This window comes from Octodon degus, unplaced genomic scaffold (genome assembly GCF_000260255.1).
Source record: "Octodon degus isolate 3935 unplaced genomic scaffold, OctDeg1.0 scaffold00107, whole genome shotgun sequence".
In the NCBI taxonomy this organism is placed as follows: domain Eukaryota; kingdom Metazoa; phylum Chordata; class Mammalia; order Rodentia; family Octodontidae; genus Octodon; species Octodon degus.
In genome coordinates, this window is record NW_004524683.1 from 5,008,437 (window position 1) to 5,028,201 (window position 19,765).

At 39.0% G+C, this 19,765-nt stretch overlaps 1 protein-coding gene and 1 pseudogene across 1 annotated transcript in view; both read left to right on the forward strand.

Moving 5' to 3' along the window:
- Positions 1-19,765, forward strand: part of Agbl4 (ATP/GTP binding protein like 4) — a 1,571,060-nt gene that overhangs the window by 1,115,194 nt on the left and 436,101 nt on the right. The gene's annotated exons all lie outside the window — the stretch shown is intronic.
- LOC105743222 overlaps positions 14,678-19,765 on the forward strand; it is a 27,212-nt pseudogene continuing 22,124 nt past the window's right edge.

Sequence of the window (19,765 nt, forward strand, 5' to 3'; positions counted from 1 at the left end):
TATTTAAATTTGGGGGAGTCTGATTCTTTTGAGTTCTTTAAATACTCTAGATATTAGTCCTTTGAGGAACAGCTAGCAATTATTTTTTGTCACACTGTGTATTGTCTCTTCACTCTATTTTTGGTTTCTTTTGCTATGCAAAAGCTTCTTATTAAGAGAAGATTCCAATATTGATTCTTTGTGGTATTTCCTGTGCAATTAGTGTTTTGTTCATAGCATCTATGCCTACACTAATATCAAGAGTTTTATCTATCCTATCTTCCAGCAAATTTAGTGCTTGTTTTCATCTTTAGATCATTGATTCATTTCAACTTTAGTTCATGGTGAAAGTTTTGAGTCTAGTTTTAAACTTCAGCATGTGTAAAGCCAGCTTTTCCAGCATCATTTATTAAATAGGTTATCTTTTCTCTAGTGAAGGTGTTTGGCTCCTTTGCAAAAGATGAGGTGGCTAAGTATGTTTAAAGTTGTTTCTGCATCTTCTAATCTGTTCCATTGATCTTTGGATCAGTTTTGTGTTTGTTTGTTTGTTTGGTTGGTTGGTTGGTTGTGGAGTCTGTGGAGGGAGTTGTGTTGTTTTCATTTGGTTTTTTGGTTTGTACCATGCTGTTTTTAGTATAGTAGCTTTTTATATTATTTCAGGTCCATGATTATGATGCCTTCAGCCTTACCTTTGTGGCCTAGAATTGCTTTTGCTCCTCTATGTTTTCTAGTTCCAAATAAGTTTTAAGACTCATAATTAGTTTCTCTAATTATGTGAGATATGCTATTAGTATTTTGATCAAGATTGCATTAAATATGTATATCAATTTGGGAGTATGGCCATTTTTACTGTATTGGTCCTTCCTACCCAAGAACAATGAATATCTTTCTATTTAATGATACTTTTATTAACCTCCTTTTTTGAAGTTTTGTAGTTTTCAGTGTAAAGGTCTTTTACTTCCTTTATTAGACTGATTTGTAGGTATTTCATTTTTTTGGATGATATAGTGAAAAATATTATTGCTCTAATTTATTTCTCAGTAAGTTTGTTATTTGTGTATAGGAAGGCTTTTTTGCTTTTTATTATAATTTTATTTTATTTTGAAGAGCAAAAACAAAAGCAAGAACAAAAATCAGAAACAACAGAAACAGGGTCACATACAACAATACATATGTTACAGATTTTCAAAACAAGAATAACTGATTAACAATGATTGATATATTATCTATTTTATCATCAAATCTGTTGCTCAGATTAACAGATAGTCACGTAAGATTGAACATATGATTGAATATTACTGCTTGCTTTCACAAAATCTTAAATTTTTGTTCTTGTCTCTTTTTTTCTTTTATTACCTTTTCTGTATTGACTCTATATCCTGCTAACTACTGACTTTGATTATTAAATTTAGAAGTCTTTTGGTGCAGTTTTAGGTGTCGTCTATATAGAGTGTCATGTCCTTCATCAATAATGATACTTTAACTTCCTCCTTTCCTATTGTCACTCCTTTAAATTTTTTCCTCCTGTCTTATTGTCTGGCTAATGTTTCCAGAACTATGTTAAATGAGAGTGGTGATAGTGGATACCCTTTGTCTTGTTCCTGATTTTAGAGGGAAAGCTTTCAGTTTTGGGCCATTCAATATGATGTTGGCTATTGCTTTGTCGTGGATAGATTTCATCAGATTGAGATACTGACCAGCTATTTTCATTTTCTATAGGTATTCATTATGGGTGGGTACTGTAATTTTTGGCATCTATTGAATAATCATATGGAATTTGTCTTTGGATCTGTTAATATGGAATACAACGTTTATTAATTTACATATGTTGAACAATCCCAAATCCCTTCAATGAATCCTACTTGGTCATGGTGTATAATCTTGATGACTTGCTGCATTCTGTTTGCCAGTATCTTGTTGAGGATTTTTGTGTATATATTCATTAGGAAAATTGGCCTGTAGTTCTCTTTTATAATTAGATTTTTCTCTGATTTTGGTATCAGGTAATGCTTGATTCCAGGAAGAACATTGGAAGTATTGCTTCACTTTCAATTTCATTAAAGAGTCTGAGAAGTAGTGGCATAAGGTCTCTAAATTTCCTACAATTTTTTTGCATATCATAAATGCATTTTTATTTGAAAGTAACTTTAGTTTTTAGACAATTTTAGTATATAAATTTGATTTTGTTTTTATACAGAATATAAAGATTTTCCTCAATCTTCCTTGTGAAGGGTACTTTATGCTGGGAGGAAAATATGTTATTCACACAAGTGTGTATATTTCCTGTGTGGCACTAAAAATGAACTGTGCAGTACTCCCAAGTACAAATTAGATCAAGTGACATTATACATTAGGAGGAGGGAGAGAAATATTCTAGTCAATCAGATTGATGAAACAAACATGACACAAAAACTGTGCAAATAGACCAAGTGAGAAACTTTAGTTGGGACACTGTAGATTATGTGAAAAGGTTTGTGAGCTATAGTATGTATTCCACATTAAAACAGCAAGAAAGAGTTATTTATATAGAAAGGCTGGAATGAGAGATTTTCACTAAAGCAAATTAACTTGTCAACTGCCAAGCACCTGAGTATTACTTTACTGAAAGCAAGTTATACCATTTTCTGTGCATCATGCTAAAGAATAGTTTGAATGTCTTCACTGGTGCATATTTATCATTAATGGTCATGTTTTCGCCTCTTTCCAATTTTCAAGCATGTTGTATTTTAGATGGAGTGTAGCTTTTATCTGTTATTTAATCCTGTAGAATCAAACACATAAAAATAACATTTATTTTGTGCCAGAGGACGACCATTGTCCTTGTTTATAAGTTGCTCCATCCCTTGTTTCCTTTCCTTAAAATTGTTCTTATTATGGTTTGTGTGTAGGTGCCCTCCCCCCAAAGCCTCATGCAGTCACTGGGGCAAGTTTATATAGTTTGTAATTAATCCATGAACTAAGACTGGGATTGTGGGTGTGAGAATTGCTAGGTTTATAGGTTTGAGTGCTATACCCACCCTGCAGCAGATAGCCTGAAGGCAATAAAAGGAAAGGAAATAGGCTTGCCTCTGCCATTGCTGCCACTGTTCCTCCCTTTTGCCTTTGTTCTTTGCTGTTTTCTGCTGCCTAGAATGGCTGCTTTCTGCAGTATGCCACTCTACCTTGGAGCCAGCCAAGCATGGACTGAAACCTCCACTAACTGCAATAAACCTTTTCATCTTTAATTTGGGGTGTTGGGTATTTTGTCCCAGCAACAATAGAAAAGTAACTGAGATAGTTCTCAAATATCCTATCACCATGTTTTAAAAGGTAGCTGATGCAAAAATTCTTCCCCAGAGAGGGGAGGATCTATAATCTCTCTCTCTCTCTCTCTCTCTCTCTCTCTCTCTCTCTCTCTCTCTCTCTCTCTCTCATTCACTTGCTAGCCATTCAAAGTCAGGGTATTGTTTTCTAACAACAGATTGGTTTGAAAAGAGATTTGGTTTGATCTTGATCTCATAGGTGGTAAAGCAACCCAGCAACTCCCCGGCTTCTGGGGGTTGGTTGCTCACATGGATCTGGAGGAAGGACTCCTTAAAGTTCCTCAGGGCGGTGATCAACTGTTGGTGTCTACCAGAGTCTCTGCCAAGTTGTTGAAATGCAGCCCGAGGCTCCCTCCACCCACTCTAATTTTCTTATGAATGATTTAAATTTCATTGCTCCTTTTCTCTGACTTCTCCTTATATCCTTCCAGTCTCCTTCCCCTGGGCTGTCTTCTCCCTCTCTTTAAGCAGCTATAGTTATATTTTAATTGGAAAAATTTTAAAGAAAGATATGAGAAACATTTAAATATTTCTATAAGAAAATGGATTTTGTGATTGAAAGCCATTAACTTGTTGTAATGTAACTTTTAAGGTATAGTGGTTAGCTGAAGCAAAGCAATTTTCTCTGTTGCTATTATCCCTGGAATTTGAATGCATTATGATTTATGCATCTGTCTTTCCAAGAAAGGGAGTTATTTCTCTTTGAGTTCAAAATAAATAATTGGCAAGACTGCACGTAGATTGGACACCAGGAAATTCCAGGTAGGTGCATTGACCCCTAAATTCCAGGAAAGTGCATCACTGTCCATGGTTTAAATTTTGTAAGAAATACAAGCAAGTTTGTTTTTAGTGGAAAAAAAAGGAGCAGGCAACAGACTGTGTAAAGAAGAGCAATCTAGGCAAATATAGTAGGGCAGATGCCTGTGGTTGGTCTTTTGTGCTTCCAATTGCAGGAAGTAGGAGAAGGTCAGTTCCAGTTAAAGAACCAGGTTCAAAGCAGCATCTGCCTTTAAAAGTTCAGTCTAGAAAGGTAATAATAATAGTAAATGATTAATAACTCCCTGACACTGTTTGCTGCATGAACAAGTAGTTTGTATTTGCTGTATGACTCTCTGCTTGTTTTTATATGTATTTATCTCAGATTCCTCACAGTAATTTTCTCCATTTCGCTGATGAATAATCATGTTTAAGAAGGTTATACATTTTTCTTAAGGTCACACAGCCTAGGGGAAAACTGAAGTGTAAGTGAAGACCTGCCTAGCTCCTGCTTTTAAAATTATACCAAGTTAAACAAACTGGTGTGCCATGCTGTTTAGTATGAGCTAGCTTGTGATAAAGAGCTAATGTGGGGATGGGAATAGAGAGGCAAAACCCTACCCTGGACACTGGGCTCCAGTCTACACGTCCTTCAGTCCGTCTGTCTCACCACTACTTTGGAATGAGAACAGCAGATGCATAAAACAATGATTTGGTTCCAAAATGCATCTGCTTCGCTATCCATACATGGTGACCACTAAGCAAAATTCTTTTTTTTTTTTTTTTTTTTTTGTAGAACCAGGGATTGAACTCAGGCCCTTGTGCTTGCCAGGGAAGCATTTATTCCATTGAGCCATCTCCTGGCCCCGTTAAGCAAAATTCTAACCGTGGTTAAAACTAAGTGCTCTCATTGGCCAAGCAATGGCCGTGACTCATCCACATGGCTGCACTGACAAAGGTTCTACAATCTGAGGTACAGGATCTCAGGATAAATCCTGAGGGGATTTCACTGACCTTCTCAGACCAAAAAGCTACAACTCTTATTGCACAGGTCCTGCTTTACCTTGGTCTTAACCATCCAGTAGAAAAGTATGAAGATGAAATATAGGAAGTAAAGCCATGCTGTTATGTTGAGCTGTGGGGGACTCAGGTCAATAATTTCTGCCATTGCCAGTTAAACAGAAGACCCAATGCTATTATGGTCTACTGGACTCTTTTTGAATATTTTGCTGAGTTTACACACCTATAATATTCAATAACGGAACTTAGAAAAAAAAGGGTATACAGATGAATGTCCATTTTGTATCTGTGTATTCAAAGTGGTTAGGATAGATATATAGTTGCATTCTCTTAATGAATAGAATGATTTGTTCTAATGGTGTTTGTAAATAGGATCACAAGTCCACTTCTTGTACAGCAATTAACCACTAAGAAGAATATATGCAGTGTGTTATTTGTTGAAACTGTACTTCCGATTTGATTTGAAACTGTCTCATTGCTGTTTATCAATAAAATTTTGGAAAAAAAAAACCTAAGTGCTCTCAATATCCTTCCTAAGTCAGATATTCTTTCATCCAGTGCCTCGGCAGAGGCATGCTATGGAAGGGCACAATGATTCTGTCTGAGTTCTAGGAAAATTGGAAGAAGAAGCAGGATGTGCCTTTACCTTGAAGAAAGCTCTATAGGTAGGTAGTGTAACACAAGGAAAATGAAGCCTGAAGCAGAATCCTCACTTCTGTCTTTAATGACTATGTGCCTGTGTGCACAATGTTCAACTATAAGGAATTCTGTTTTCCTTATCTTTAAAATTAATAGAAAATGTGGTATACATAATGTTGCTATCCCTTGATAAGAGTGTTATTTTTATTGTCTAAAATTCCTTCTCCTTATAGGTCTGTGCTGGACTTATTTGTAGGATAACATCATTTACCATAAATGGGAATAAATTTGATTGAGGAGGGAGTGGGAGCAGGGCAAGATGCATGGTCAGATAGATACTGAGGCACAACACTAATTCTTCATGCATTTATAGAAATTAAGCCTCTCTTATAGTAACCAGATATTTAGAATAGTGACAGAGAAACAAGAGCCATACATTAAAACCGTGCAAATAACCTCATGCTCTCTCCTCAGTGGAGGTAGTAGCACCTTGTCATTGATCTTGAGAAAATGATTTTGTTCAATTTTGATCTTGATAACCTTTAAGGCAAGATGAAAGATCACAAAATGTAACTTTGTGCTCCTTCTTTCCTCTTGAGCCCCTGTGCAGTGCCTATAAAGAAGTGCTAGAAATAGGTAAGAAAATTCAGTAAATGTTTGATTATTGTAGTAAAATAAAATTCAGAAACATTCTTTAAATCAAATTTGACAATATACAGTAAAGTTCCTTTTAAACTATTCTCTAACCCAATAATTTGAGTGTCAAATTGACTTCCATGAAGGATATGATTTATTTCTGGGAGTGCCTTATCTGGGATGAGGAAATCTACCATAGGGAATAGTTTTGCTAATATTTGAAAGACTTTAAAATACTCTGATGTGTATGAAAAAGCTTGGGCCCCAGAAGACAGAAACAGCAGGGGCAGAGAGAAGGACATGAAATGCAGCTCAGAAAACTGAGGTGTATATTCTAGATGGAACTGAGTTCAGATAGAGAAGAAAGGATGTGGCCTCTAAGGTGCACAACATGAGACACACACACACTACACATGCTGCTCAGGGCAACAAGACATATTGAACTAACCGTCTTTTGTCCATTGTTTCTGCTTTGCTTTCTGTGTTTCTGGTCCCAAAGACTTTTGTTATATGGCAGCAATTAATTTGAGGATAGATTTTCAGCTCACCTCATTTAATCAGGATGCAGTACATCTGAGCTAGGTTGGATTCAGGCAAATGCCAGGCACGTTGTTTGTGCTCTGAGCCAAGTCCCAGTCAGCAGCCTGTCTCTCTGGAAGGTGTCTATAGCACAAGCTAAATTTATGATTCCTCTCGGGGAGTCTTAAATAGTACATGGTGGCCTTTTCATCTACCCATATAGCAAGCATTATTAATACCTCCTCAAGGCTTAGGATCAGAAAGAAGGAAGTCTGTACAACAGAAAGAATAAACAAAGATCACCTTCACTGAACATATGCTGGCCCCCAGGCCCTGGAAGGTACTGCATGATCTCTTCCCTCCTAGTTTGTACTTGCCATATTTTATCCCTGTCCAATCCTTTTGGAATATTCTTCATGGGCACTTTCCTTCTTAAGGTAAGAGTTAGAAAACTCACCTCCCTGTCCTCTTCTGAAGGTAAGGCACAGGTATATGACTTAATCACCATTATTCAGAAGTGTCTAGACAAAAAAAAAAAAAAATCAATTCTGAAGCAAGCATCTTGAGGCCTAGTCAGTATAAGTAACCTTGAGTTCCTTGCCTAGTAATGTCATTGTGCTGCAGCATAATAGTTGATATGAATTTGAATTAGTGATACAAAAATCACAGCAGTGTGGAATGTAGCACTTGGTCCTTAGTGCTGTTGGTAGCAGCTGTGGTTTTCTTATCTGACTACTTCTGCAACATGGTGTTAGGCATGTTTATTTAGCCTCAAAGCTGGATTTTTAAACCTTTGAATCATCATGTGAACCATATGACTTGTTTAACAAAATTCCATTACGCCTTATCAGTCAATCAGCTTCTATTACAACTAAGAAATGAATATTCATTCATTATTTCAATTGATTCTCATTGATAGGAAGGAGTTACTATTCCCATTTTCACACATGAGAACATTTTCAGAGGTTAAAGGACTCAGCCACGTTTCCACAGGTTGGCATGTATCCAGTTCAAAGCCCATTATCTTCCATCTATATCACATGTCCCCACCTTGGAGCTTAGGAAGATCCAGTCATTGGAAGTAGAGGGGAAAGTGTCCCTCCCTTCTACATCTGCCTTGTGGATTTTCCAAGACCATAAACATTCATTTATTTTATTTGACTTCTTACTCTTGAACCCTGATCTCATCTCCAAGAGGATTTCATTAACCACCTTATTTAAGTAGCTCCTCTAAATTCCTCTTACTTTTTATTACATCACTCTATTTTCTCCGTATCTGAATTATTTTCTGATATTGGGTTCTCGTTTGCTATTGTTCACCTGCTACTCCATAATTAGAATATAAGCTTCATAAGTGCAAAACCTTTTCTGACACAGGATCTCACTAGATGGTTCAGGCTGGACTTGAACCCACTATGTAGCTGAGGGTGGCATCAAACTCATAGTGATCCTTCTGCCTCAGCCTCCCAAGTTGTGAGATTACAGGTATGTGCTACCACACCTGGCTAGGAAAGCCTTTTCTCTCTGAGTTTTTATCTGTGCCTAGCACAATGCCTGGAAGTTATGAGATGCTCAAAAAATATTTGTTGAATGAATGAATGAGGCAATGAATTGATAAACATAAATGTTGCATCAAAATATATTCCTGGAAAGATAGTATACATATTTCAGTGATAATATTATTGCTTCTTAATTTCCATTCAACAGATTTCTCTTTATTATCAGTTTTTAAATGTATTCTCAAGCAACAAGAGGAGAAAGAACCAAAACTGAAAAATTGCACAAATTTAGTTTTCTTCTAGATTGTTTAATTGCTTGGTTTGTGACCCTGAAAAATTATCTGGATTCTCTGAGTTTTTGTTTTCTCATCTTTGAAACAGAGACAATAATGCCTCCCTTGTAAGACCATTATAAAATGAACATAACAAAGTATTTATTCTCCTTAATAGTTCATCTTTTAACAACTCTTGTCAAAAATACTGACCAAACTGAGGTAATATTTTAGTTCATTAAGACGTACCTTTGACTGGGTAACTAGTTTCTGTAATATAAACTTCCGTAGCCCGGTTCTTCAGGCTGGAAGTCCAAGACCAGGATTCTAATATAGATTACCTGGTAGGGGTCCATTCTCTTGTATTCTACATGGCAGAGAGAGGGGAGGAGGAGAGGCACCTGGGATCCTTTTTGTAAGGACATTAATCTCATTCATGAATATTCTATTCTCTCAGTTACTTCCAAAGTCCCCACTTCGTAACACCATCAGATTAGACTGTGGGGGACACAGACATTCAGTCCACTGTGAATTTCCTTACTATATATTTTTTGTAAGTAGTGTGAGTGAAACACAGTAGTTTGCCTCAACACTTTTCAGATGTAGTCAGTATAGTTGATGTCCAACATCCAGCAAAACTCTAAGAGTCGCACAAGAGCACGAGGTGTGCACTGTAGTCCCAAATCATGATGCCTTTGATGGGCACACCAGCCCAAATTGACTATCTTTTTAATCAAGTACTAAATAAGATATGGAGCTGAACTTGGTCTCAACTCTGAAATTGACAACTATATTACCTTGGTGCAGATTACATGACATGAGTTTGATTAGGCTTTTATATCTGGATTTTTTAGGCTTGTGGGAAAATGTCATTGGCTAATGTTGTTGTATGATTGAAAGTACCAGGAAATAATTAAAAGGATTTAAGTCATCTTAGTGTGATTGTGAGACAAATGGGCCAAAATAAGACAGAAGAGCATGGAAAGGACAAAAGCAGTCTAGAACCAACAGCAAGACAGTGCAGATTATAAAATTGTGTCTAAAGGATGAAATATGGACATGGATGGCATGGCCTGCTCAGAAGATGAGAAAATGGAGTTTAGAACTTGTAGGGTGTGTCCTAATGAATACTCTTAATTTCATTTGGTTCAGGCCAGCTGCTCTTGAGTACCTAATATCTTTTTGTGTATTTACTTCCAACAAAGCATTCTGAAATCAGATCCTACAACAATAGCTGTGTTGCACCTACTGAACCACTGGATCTCTGCCAAGCTCTGAGGACTTAGCTAGGGTTCATATATATTCTCATGCAAAAGTTTTTGGTGCGTACAAGTACCATATTTGTGTTTAGCTAGCAGGTGACTGTGGGGAAGTTACTTAATCATCCTGTGTCTCAATTTTATCATTTACTAAAATGTGGAGAAAAATATTACCTTTCTCCAATATTGTTGCCAGGTCTAGTGTGTTAATATATGTTGCCTGTCCCGGTTAGTCAAGGAAGGTCACCTGGGGGAGGAGCGGGGAATTGAGTAGGGGACAAAGGATAGGAGACAGGAGACACAAGAAATGAAGACAAGACAGGATTCTGATCAAGTCTCCTTTATTCAGGGGAGGTGCTGGGTATGTATAGTGGAGGCACAGGGAAATGATGTCCGCGGGTAAAAGGCGCGAGTAACTAGGCAACCGGGCTATGACAGGAAGTCCCACCTCCAGGGCATAGCAGGAGACTTATGGGAAATAGGCGGGGTAAAATAACTAGGAACTTAGCTCAGCAGAGGTAGGGGAAGAGGAACCCAAAAACCCACTTGCATTAGGATTGGAGGCCTGGAGTTATTGTGCCTCCCACAGTTGCCAATAATATATTGATGCAATATGCAGGAACTTTATGTTCATAAAGGATGCTTTATTTTTAGTCTACTGCCAGTGCTTTAGATCTATTCATGAAGATAGTCCTCATCCTGCCCTGGATGAAAATTTCTCTTTTAGGTAATAGTAGGTGCTTATATCACTGCAATCAGCAAACAGACCTCAATTAAGTAATTGTATTATTTAGGCCTCAACAATGAAAACTCTGAGCTTGATTTAATATTATCTTCTTCCTTTACCTCTTTATTCCCCTGGTCAAGGCCAGATTCTAACTGGGAGATATCAGGGTTGTGGGTTGAGTTTTGTCTCTTTGATTTCTACCCATCTCTCCCATAGTTCCCCAAGGTTAAAGAGGGAAAGGAGTGCAAAGGGAACAGAAGGGCTTCTGGTAAGCTGACACATGGGTCTCTCTGTGCCTGAAAGATGTTCTTAGCTGACTCCCTGTTGTATGGTTCTTTCCTGGGCTCTACTGCAAGTTCTTCTACTCAGTGGCCATCAAGAATGTATCCTGTTTCTCCTACTGTTGCTACCTTCTTATCCCCTGCTTTTCTGGCTGTTCACTGTATTTAGACTCAGGACATGAGTCCAAATGGTATCATCCATTTGCCTTTGCAAGCACCAAGATCATCAAATATTATAACTGTAGCTATTTCTTCACTTCCTGTACAATCTCCTCCTCACTAGATTTCTTATGAAGGAGCCAGAATTCAGCTGTGTCCCCACCTCTCTACACACAGGCAAGAAAAGAATATCCCACCTCAGGGACCTCTTTCTGGCTGTGGTGTGTGGCATTCCAGACCCCAAAACTTCCCCTTGTGAATTTCTCTTGAATCTCCAAATCTCTTTTCTTTTTAGATACTTGAAGTGGACAAGGGATTTCAGAAGTCCTTTACTTGCCTTCCAAGTATGCACATGGAAATTCTTTGTATTTCTGATATTTCTCCAGAATGTAGTATTCCTTGTTACCTGGTGCCTCAAATAAAATGCCTGCTGTGGCATCCTATACACATAAGACTGCTTAATATTTATTACTGTTGCCATTCCAGTCTTCTTTTTACACCCCAAAGAGATACCCTTTTAACCATTCTAGTCTTTTATGCTTGTATCTCTTTTCTTAGTGACCAGGATCTAAATGGTGTCATCTATTTCTTTAGCTACCCTTCCCTTTCTGCACAGTAGTTTTCACATAGTGCAAGTCAATGAACTTTTATTGAACTTAGTGCCTCATGTGTAAAAGAGAGAATCCTAGAAAAAACTTCACTGTCTCATCCTCACTCTTTCAAATATACTTAATCCTCTAAAGCTGATGAATCAGTGAATGCAAGAGAGTAAAACATAGAAGATGTAGATTGCAGAAGATAGTAGCCTGGAAATGGACAAAGGATAAAGTAAAGCAGCTGCCTATTTGGTCCATTAACAGGGGATGGTGGCACCACAGTGCTCACAACTGCAAAAATAGGATTTTCAGAGGTAACTGAAAGCAGATGACTAGAGGGCAAATCAGTGAGAGGCAGCAAAACCATCTACAGAGTGGCAGTGTTTGACTGGGCAGCTGTGATGCAGGCTGTCCCTGGGACTCAGAAGTAGGGCTGAGCAAGAGCAATGGGCAGCCAGGAAAGCTTCATGGACAGTCACTGACAAAGCTCAAGGGAGCAGGTAAAGAGCAGGGCACTAGGCCCAGGCAGGGGAAGATCCCTTCCAAGCCTTTTCTTTGACATTGCCATTGCTGTGTGCCTTAAACTTCATTTGTTCAGGGAAATGAGATGATCCATATATCCTGTGAAGATCTGTTTTCCAACCTTAGTGAAAGATAACCTTGCTTTTTGTGGGATGATGCATAGAAAAGTATTTTTCATTTTTATCTCAATATGTTTCTACCCTATTGGTCTGGGTTTAGCAGCTGTCCTTTTTATAAAATTGAGAGACAGAATTTCTTTCTTTCTTTTTTTTTTTTTTTGGTGGAACCAGGGATTGAACTCAGGCGCTTACACTTGCCAGGGAAGCGCTTATTCTACTGAGCCATCTCCCTGACCCTGAGATTTAATAAAATTTAAAGACAACTTGTCATTCACATCTTATACCTAATGAGCCCTCATCTACAATCAGTTACTCTTAAAGAACTGGGTATGTGGTGTATATCCTGGAATGCAATTGTAGTACTGAGCTTTGAAGAGGAGGAAAGGTTTTGATGAGCTAATGCAGTGCCTTAGAACAGTGTTTATTTGTTCTTTCAGTTTACAAGCTTCATTGAGCACTTGAAGCTCTAAGAGACCAGCTGAGTTTGGTACCCCCAAAATGGGATGGTGTAGAAGAGCCAAAGCCACCAGCTTTGAAAATGAACTTTAATATAATGAAAAAGAATAACACCCTAAGAATCTGACCAAAGAGCAAGGAGAATGCTGCCTTCTCCATTCTGCATTCCATCTTTGTCCCTATATTCATTCTGCAACTAGTATTTATGATAGTCCTTCTTAATAATCTCTGTATACTGTTTGTTCAGATTCTACTATAGTAGACAAAAAATGGAGCAAGAAAGATTTCCTGCGCTTGTGAACTCCTTGTTCCAGCAAGTGACAAACATCAAGCCACTAATCACGTATTTAAGTATTTTTGTTTGTTTGTCTTTAATGTATTTAGTGCAGGGTCTACAGGGTCCACTACACAAATTGGGCTCAAGGTGATTCTCCTGTTTTCAACCTCCCAGAAGTATAGCTTTTGATTTTTTAATTTTTATTTTTTCTTAGTACACTTTGTAGTACGTAAATACTAAGTTTATCATGGGGATTTTGTTATTCTTTTAGAAGATGCTGAAGAAGTGTAAGACTTAGAAACAGTGAGAGTCCTAATTTATTTTTTTATTTTTCCCATAATTTTATTGATAAACAAATAGCAATGAGACAGTTTCAAATCTAATTGGTAGGACAGTTTCAACAATTAACACATTGCATACATTCCTCCCAGTGGTTAATTGCTGTACAAGTGCACGAATGACATCCCATCTATAAACACCATTAGAACAAATCACTCTATTCGTTAAGAGAATGCAACTATATATCTATCCTAACCACTTTGAATACATAGATACAAAATGGACATTCATCTGTATACCTTTTTTTTGTTAAGTTCCGTTATTTGAATATTATAGGTGTGTTAACTCAGCAAAACAATCTAAAAGAGTTCAGTAGTCCATAATAGTATTGGATTTTCTGCTTCACTGGCAATGTCAGAAATTGTTGACCTGAGTCCCCTACAGTAGAAAATGGGTGAGGCAATGATCCTGAGAATCTCCAGAAGATTTTTTTAATCTAGCAGTTAATTGCAAAGATTCTCACCCTGACTAACTATATATACTGATACCTGTGAGCTAAGCAACTGCACTGCAGATGGTAATCTGTAATAATAGTTTCATGCTTGGAGTGCCTGTCATTCTGGTCTTCTAAATATGGGCTGCTTGTCATGACATGCCAGATGCTGCTATGAAGTCTCTCAGGTAGATGGTTGTTCAAAAAGAAGGGGGTGGTAAATGAAAACAAAAGACAGGAAAAGGAATATTGTGGGACTGTCCTGCTTCAAGGTTGTATATGGTGAGATTTTTGGACTTATGTGTAGACATAAGAAGTATATAATTCTTTATGCCTATTTCTAAAATATATTCTAATTTTCAAATGTTTTTATCATATTCTGTAGAGAGTCCTAATTTAGCCTAGAGCAGTAGGAAAAGCTTTTCTGAGGAAGTGACTTTTAATGTGAGCCTTGAAGAGGGAATAAGAGTTAACTGGATTGGGGTGAAGAGGAGAGAACAGTAGAGAGAAAAGGCACTGGTAGGAAAGGGTGAAGCATGTTTCCAGGAGAGCAGAAAGAATTTTGGGCAGTGGAAGAACTAACAGGAAAGAGGCCAGAAGCAAATGTTTTCCTAGGGAACCAAAATCCGAATATAGAGAGAGCTTCTCCAAGTCCTCCGATGTGTCCTGGGGCTCCCAGTGCAGTCCTGTCTCCTCCTCCTCTGGCCTGCTCACACGGCCGTCTCCACAGAGGCTGACTTTACTGTTTACAACCACCAGAATGACTTCACTGCATTCCTTTGCCCTAGAGCTATGTGGTCCTCCATCCTGTGAATGAGCCTCTTCATCCCATGAACCATCAGAAGCTTGCCACCACAGCTGTCAGGAGCCTCCTACTGCATCATAACATGATAGATAATGGAAGGGTAAGTGAGCACTTGCAGAAGAGGCAAACCAGGAGGAGCAGCCTTGCTTTTAAAAACCTGCTCCTGCAGTAATAAATCCAGTCCTTGACAAAGACACTTGTCCTTCTTAACTACCTAATCACTTGTTTTTGGCCCATCACCCAACATAGCCACAGTGGCAACCAAAGTGCAACTTGAGTTTTACATAGGATAAAGGATGAATAAATGCCACACTGAGATCCTGGGGCCATATTACCTCCCCGGACACATTCTAAATAAGCATGCATTCCCTACCCCATCTCCTGGTACAGTTGTCCAAACACCTGTAGCACATATTCAAGTCCCTTCACAAGACCTTCATTCTGTGGAGCTATTTTGACTCTCATGGCCATGTCATAAAATGAGAATGTTACTTTTTTCATAGGCTTTTATAGGCATTTCATCAGAATAAGATGTTATATTTGAGAGCTTCTGTCTGTCTGGTTCTAGTAAGCACTCATTTAATATTGAACCACAAATTCTAATGATTTTCTTTTTTGAAAACTGACTGCATTGCTAACAGAATACTGTACTAAGCACAAGGGCTCTGGGATTTGTCTTCCTCACTGAGATCCCGTCTGTATCACTAATCAGCCATGTGCTCTTAGGAAGTTACTTTATTTCTTTGTCCCTTGACTTCCTCATCTGGAAAATGGGGATGGTAAAAACTCAGAGGTAGCACACATAAAGTTTGTAAAATAATACCTCGCACACAATAAGTGCTCAGTAAGTTCCCAGTAAGTTCCCTTTTGCAGGTATTCTATTAGAGCAATAGAAAATGGTCTAAGGAAGGGATAAAGTGTTGGGTTCAGATCCTGGTCCTGGTGCTTACCAACTGGGTCTCAGTTTATACATCTATAAAATGATGATAATAATCTTTGTGTTCCAAAGACACATGAAGAGAGCAGGAAGTATACCTAGAAAAAAATTCTATGTCAGCCATTTTTCTCTCATAAAAAATACCTGAGATAATTCATTCATAAAGGGAAAAGATTTTTTTGGCTCACAGGTTTAAAAGATTCAGCCCACAGCTGCTTGTAAACCTCTGATGAGGTGGCACATTGGGGTGGTACTGTTTGGAGAACAAAAAATGCTCACCTCCTGGATTAAAAAATAAGAGGAGAGGGAGGAAAGAAAGGACCAAGGTTACACAGTCCCTTTTAGGAGCACTGCTAGTGACTTGAAAACCTCCTACTAGACCCCACTTCTTAATGATTTTACAATTTCCCAGTAGCACTGCAGGCCACGCTGGGTATACATGGGCCTTTGGGGAACCTTCCAAACCCAACCTATGTTGAAACCCTGATTATTATTACTAAAACCCAAAATTCAGGCTGCTTTCATTGTTATTAATGTTCCAACATAAGAGCTACAAAGATCTTTTTGGTTGAAACCAGTGTAACTTGGCAGCATCATAGGACAACAACAATGCCTCTCCACTCTTGGGTCACAAAAGATAGATGAAAGAGGGGGATGGATCCTCATATGATACTCTTACTGTCTCCATAAACACCTCCATATGAAGAAACTCCAGCTGAGCTTGGGAGGCTATGCACTTGACTTGCCTATTTTAGTCCAGAACATTTGTGAATACTTCATGCTATAGGGGATGGAATGATAATGCCACCTGTTAGAAACCATAGAGGGATATAATATTGCACATTTCTCTGTGACTCTCTTGTTTATGAAAGTATTTTCTGGACCATGTGGCTTGGATCAAACACATACAGTGGAAAGAATTAGAATTTGCCATAGAAAGAAATAAGCTGAATCATGTCATGAATACCCAAGTGAGGCTTTATTCTCTTGCCCTGTTTCCCCTATATAACACTTAAGTCTGTTCACCTTAGTGTGAATATATTTCTGAAGTTTCCCCAGGAATGTATTTAGCCAACGAGGAAGAAAAAGACAACAGAGAATTAGATCTCCTTGGGCAAAGATGGGGTGAGGTTCGGAACGTGCAGGCTGGCAAAGGGGTAGTGTGCTTCAACAGAAGGAGGTGTGTGAGCACATGAGGGTTCTAAATTGTTTCTATTAGCAGCTACCTTAGTAGTTTGATGACAGTGATTTCTCCTCCCTTTTGGGCTTCAGTTTTTATATCTTTAAAATTAGGATGTTGGATTATAACACATACAAGAATTCTTTCTCTTATAACTTCAGCCATGAAGCTAAAACAAGTCTGAACATGTCACTATTTTGTTTAGACATTGCTGTGCTCATAATTAGCTATAGTAAGTCTCCAAGTAGTACACAGGTGAACTCATCATGAGAAGAAAGAAAAAGAAGAGGGGAGGGGAAGGGAGAAGGGGAGAGAGGGGATGGGAAGGGAGCAAAGAAAGGAAGGGCAGGGGAGGGCAGGGGAGAGGAGAGGAGGGAAGAGAGGGGAGGGAAGAGAATGGAGGTTAGGGGAGGGGAGGTAAAGAGGGGGAAGGGGAGGGGAGGCAGAGGAAGGGGAGGTTAGGGGAAGGAAAGGGAAGGGAAGGGAGAGGGAGGGGAGGGGAAGAGAAGGTGAAGGGAGAGAAGGGGGAGGGGAGGGCAGAGGAGAAGAGGGGGAGGGGAGGGAAGAGAGGGGTTGGGGAAGAGAATGGAGGTTAGGGGAGGGGAGGTTAAGAGGGGGAAGGGGAGGGAAGGCAGAGGAAGGGGAGGTTAGGGGAGGGAAAGGGAAAGGAAGGGAGAGGGAGGGGAGGAGAAGAGAAAGGGAAAGGAGAGAAGGGGGAGGGGAGGGGAGGGGAGGGAAGAGAAGAGAAGAGAAGAAAAGAGGAAAACTTCTACTCAGTTTTCAGTGAAGCATTATTTTTTCTGTGAAGACCTCTCTGGCACCACCCTGCCCCATGGGGACACTTAGCTACCCCTTTCCCTTCTGGTTCTTGCTAACCACCCAGTCTCCACCCTAAATTTCTCTCCGTTCTGGCATTCATTGTTCTACTGCCTTAACAATTTCTACATGCTGTACTGTGAGTTCACTGAGACAGACCTGTACCTTCTCTACCTCAATGACAGTGCCAGGCCCCAGCATAGGAGATCGTGCAGTCGGGACCTATGGCATATTGCTTCCAACTTGGGCCAGGAGTCTAGGCCCAATGCCATCTCATCTTTATGTCCCTGGAATCTGCTGTTCTATGGTCTGTGCATCCAACATCTCTCTAATAAGTCTTCTTTGACCTTCAGTCCCCTTTTTGCCACAGGGGACAGTTAATAACATGTACACATGAACCAGCACCACCACTACCTATTCATGTTCCTACCTGTTTGTTTCCTTTATTGTAGCTCTCATCACTTGGTGCTTCCTGTCTGTTTTTGGCTCAGTCTCCTTGGCTGGACTATGAGCTAAAAGAACAATGTCATATTAGGATAGGAACCATGATTTATCCATATTAGCTTTGAGGTATGGCACAGAGCCTGGAACATAGAATGTGTTGAGTACTTATTACTAAATATGTTACTTATTTAATGATAAGTCCCTTTTTCTCTCCACTTTCTTACCCTCTCTACCCATTGGACCTATGTTTATTTCACATATAATGTAATGCCTTGGTTCATGGCTTTTTTATTTTTTGCACACAATTTGTTCCACAAGCAGAAGTTTTTGGCAAAATCTTGTTGTTTGTAAACTCTACATCAGGTGACAAAGATGACCACAGGCATCTTTCCCATACAAATCACAAAAGTGGAAATATTTTCCAAACTTGGAGAACAAATTAAGTTCATGAACCAGGGTACCACTGTATTGTATTTGGGAATTTTTTCTAAATTCTGGGAAATGCAACATCAAATTGCAAATCAGGAAGACAAAAATGTGAGAGCTGACATCATATTTTTGATTATCTACTTGTCTGTCAAGTTCTTTGCCCAAATTATATCCTTTAATAATCATAACAGCGGGGCTGGTGAGATAGCTCAGTGTACTAAAGCACCTGCTTAGGCAGGTTTAGGCAAGCGCAGGGACATGGTTTGACCCCCAGCACCACATGCTGTGCCAGCCTCACCCACAGGGTGGGCTGAGCAGGCCTCAGAGTATGGGTGTAGTGGTGCATGCCTATAATCCCAGCACTGGAGAGGCTGAAAGCAGAAGGATCACACTGAGTCTGAGCTGTGTAATGAGACCCTGCAACCAAATAATAAAAAATTCACAACATCCCTTTAATAGTTTTAATTTTATCCCATTTGATAGAGGATGAACCTGAGGATTTGAGAGAGTAAGGCAGGTGTTTGGGATCACTAATTTAGGGAACTATCAATTCAGAACTCAAATTCAGGGCAATCTGGCTCTGTAACCATGTTCTTCCTCCACCCCCCCCCACTAATTCAATTCTGCCTCTGTGTAATCATTGAAGGGTGAAGAAGTAGAAATATGTCTGCAGTGTGTCCTGTCATAGGCCTATATTGTCTTTTTCTCAGGCAGTTCCTTAATATCTTTCCCTGATAAGAGATCTGATTTTCTTGTAGGCAAAGTACAATATAAGGAATATGTTACCCTCAGATTTTAAAATATTAATTGTCAATCTTCCTTATGTAAATAGGTCTATAATTTCTAAGTTTGGGTGCCTGATTTGTCAGTGTTAGAGAATGACCACCACTAAGTAAAAAGAAAGATCTGTTTATCCCAAGCGGCTGCCCCGATGAGCAGATCCAAGAGAAAAGTGCACTGAAGAGTGAGCTGAAGCCAGGCTGAGGGTCCTTCTGGGTGCTTTCACTTCCCTTGACGGGGTCTTGGCACTGTCAGAGACATACAACTTGCTATTTAGAATTAGAAACAATCACTTCAGATTTCAACTCTACTTCATTCTAGGCACATAAATTTGAGTAAATGACTAACTGCTTTAAATAACATTTTGAAAATGGACAAAATCAAACAATCTTGCATATTGTTAGAAGAATGAGATGAGATGAATGACAAACACAATGGCATGAGTTTTACCATTGTGATAACATAACTAAGGTAACAGAAATTTTAATTCTCCCAGCCAGAAATTCAGTCAGTTGTAATGTTTTCTCTCTGTGTGTCTCAGTGTCTCTGTCTGTCTGTCTGTCTGTCTGTCTGTCTGTCTGTCT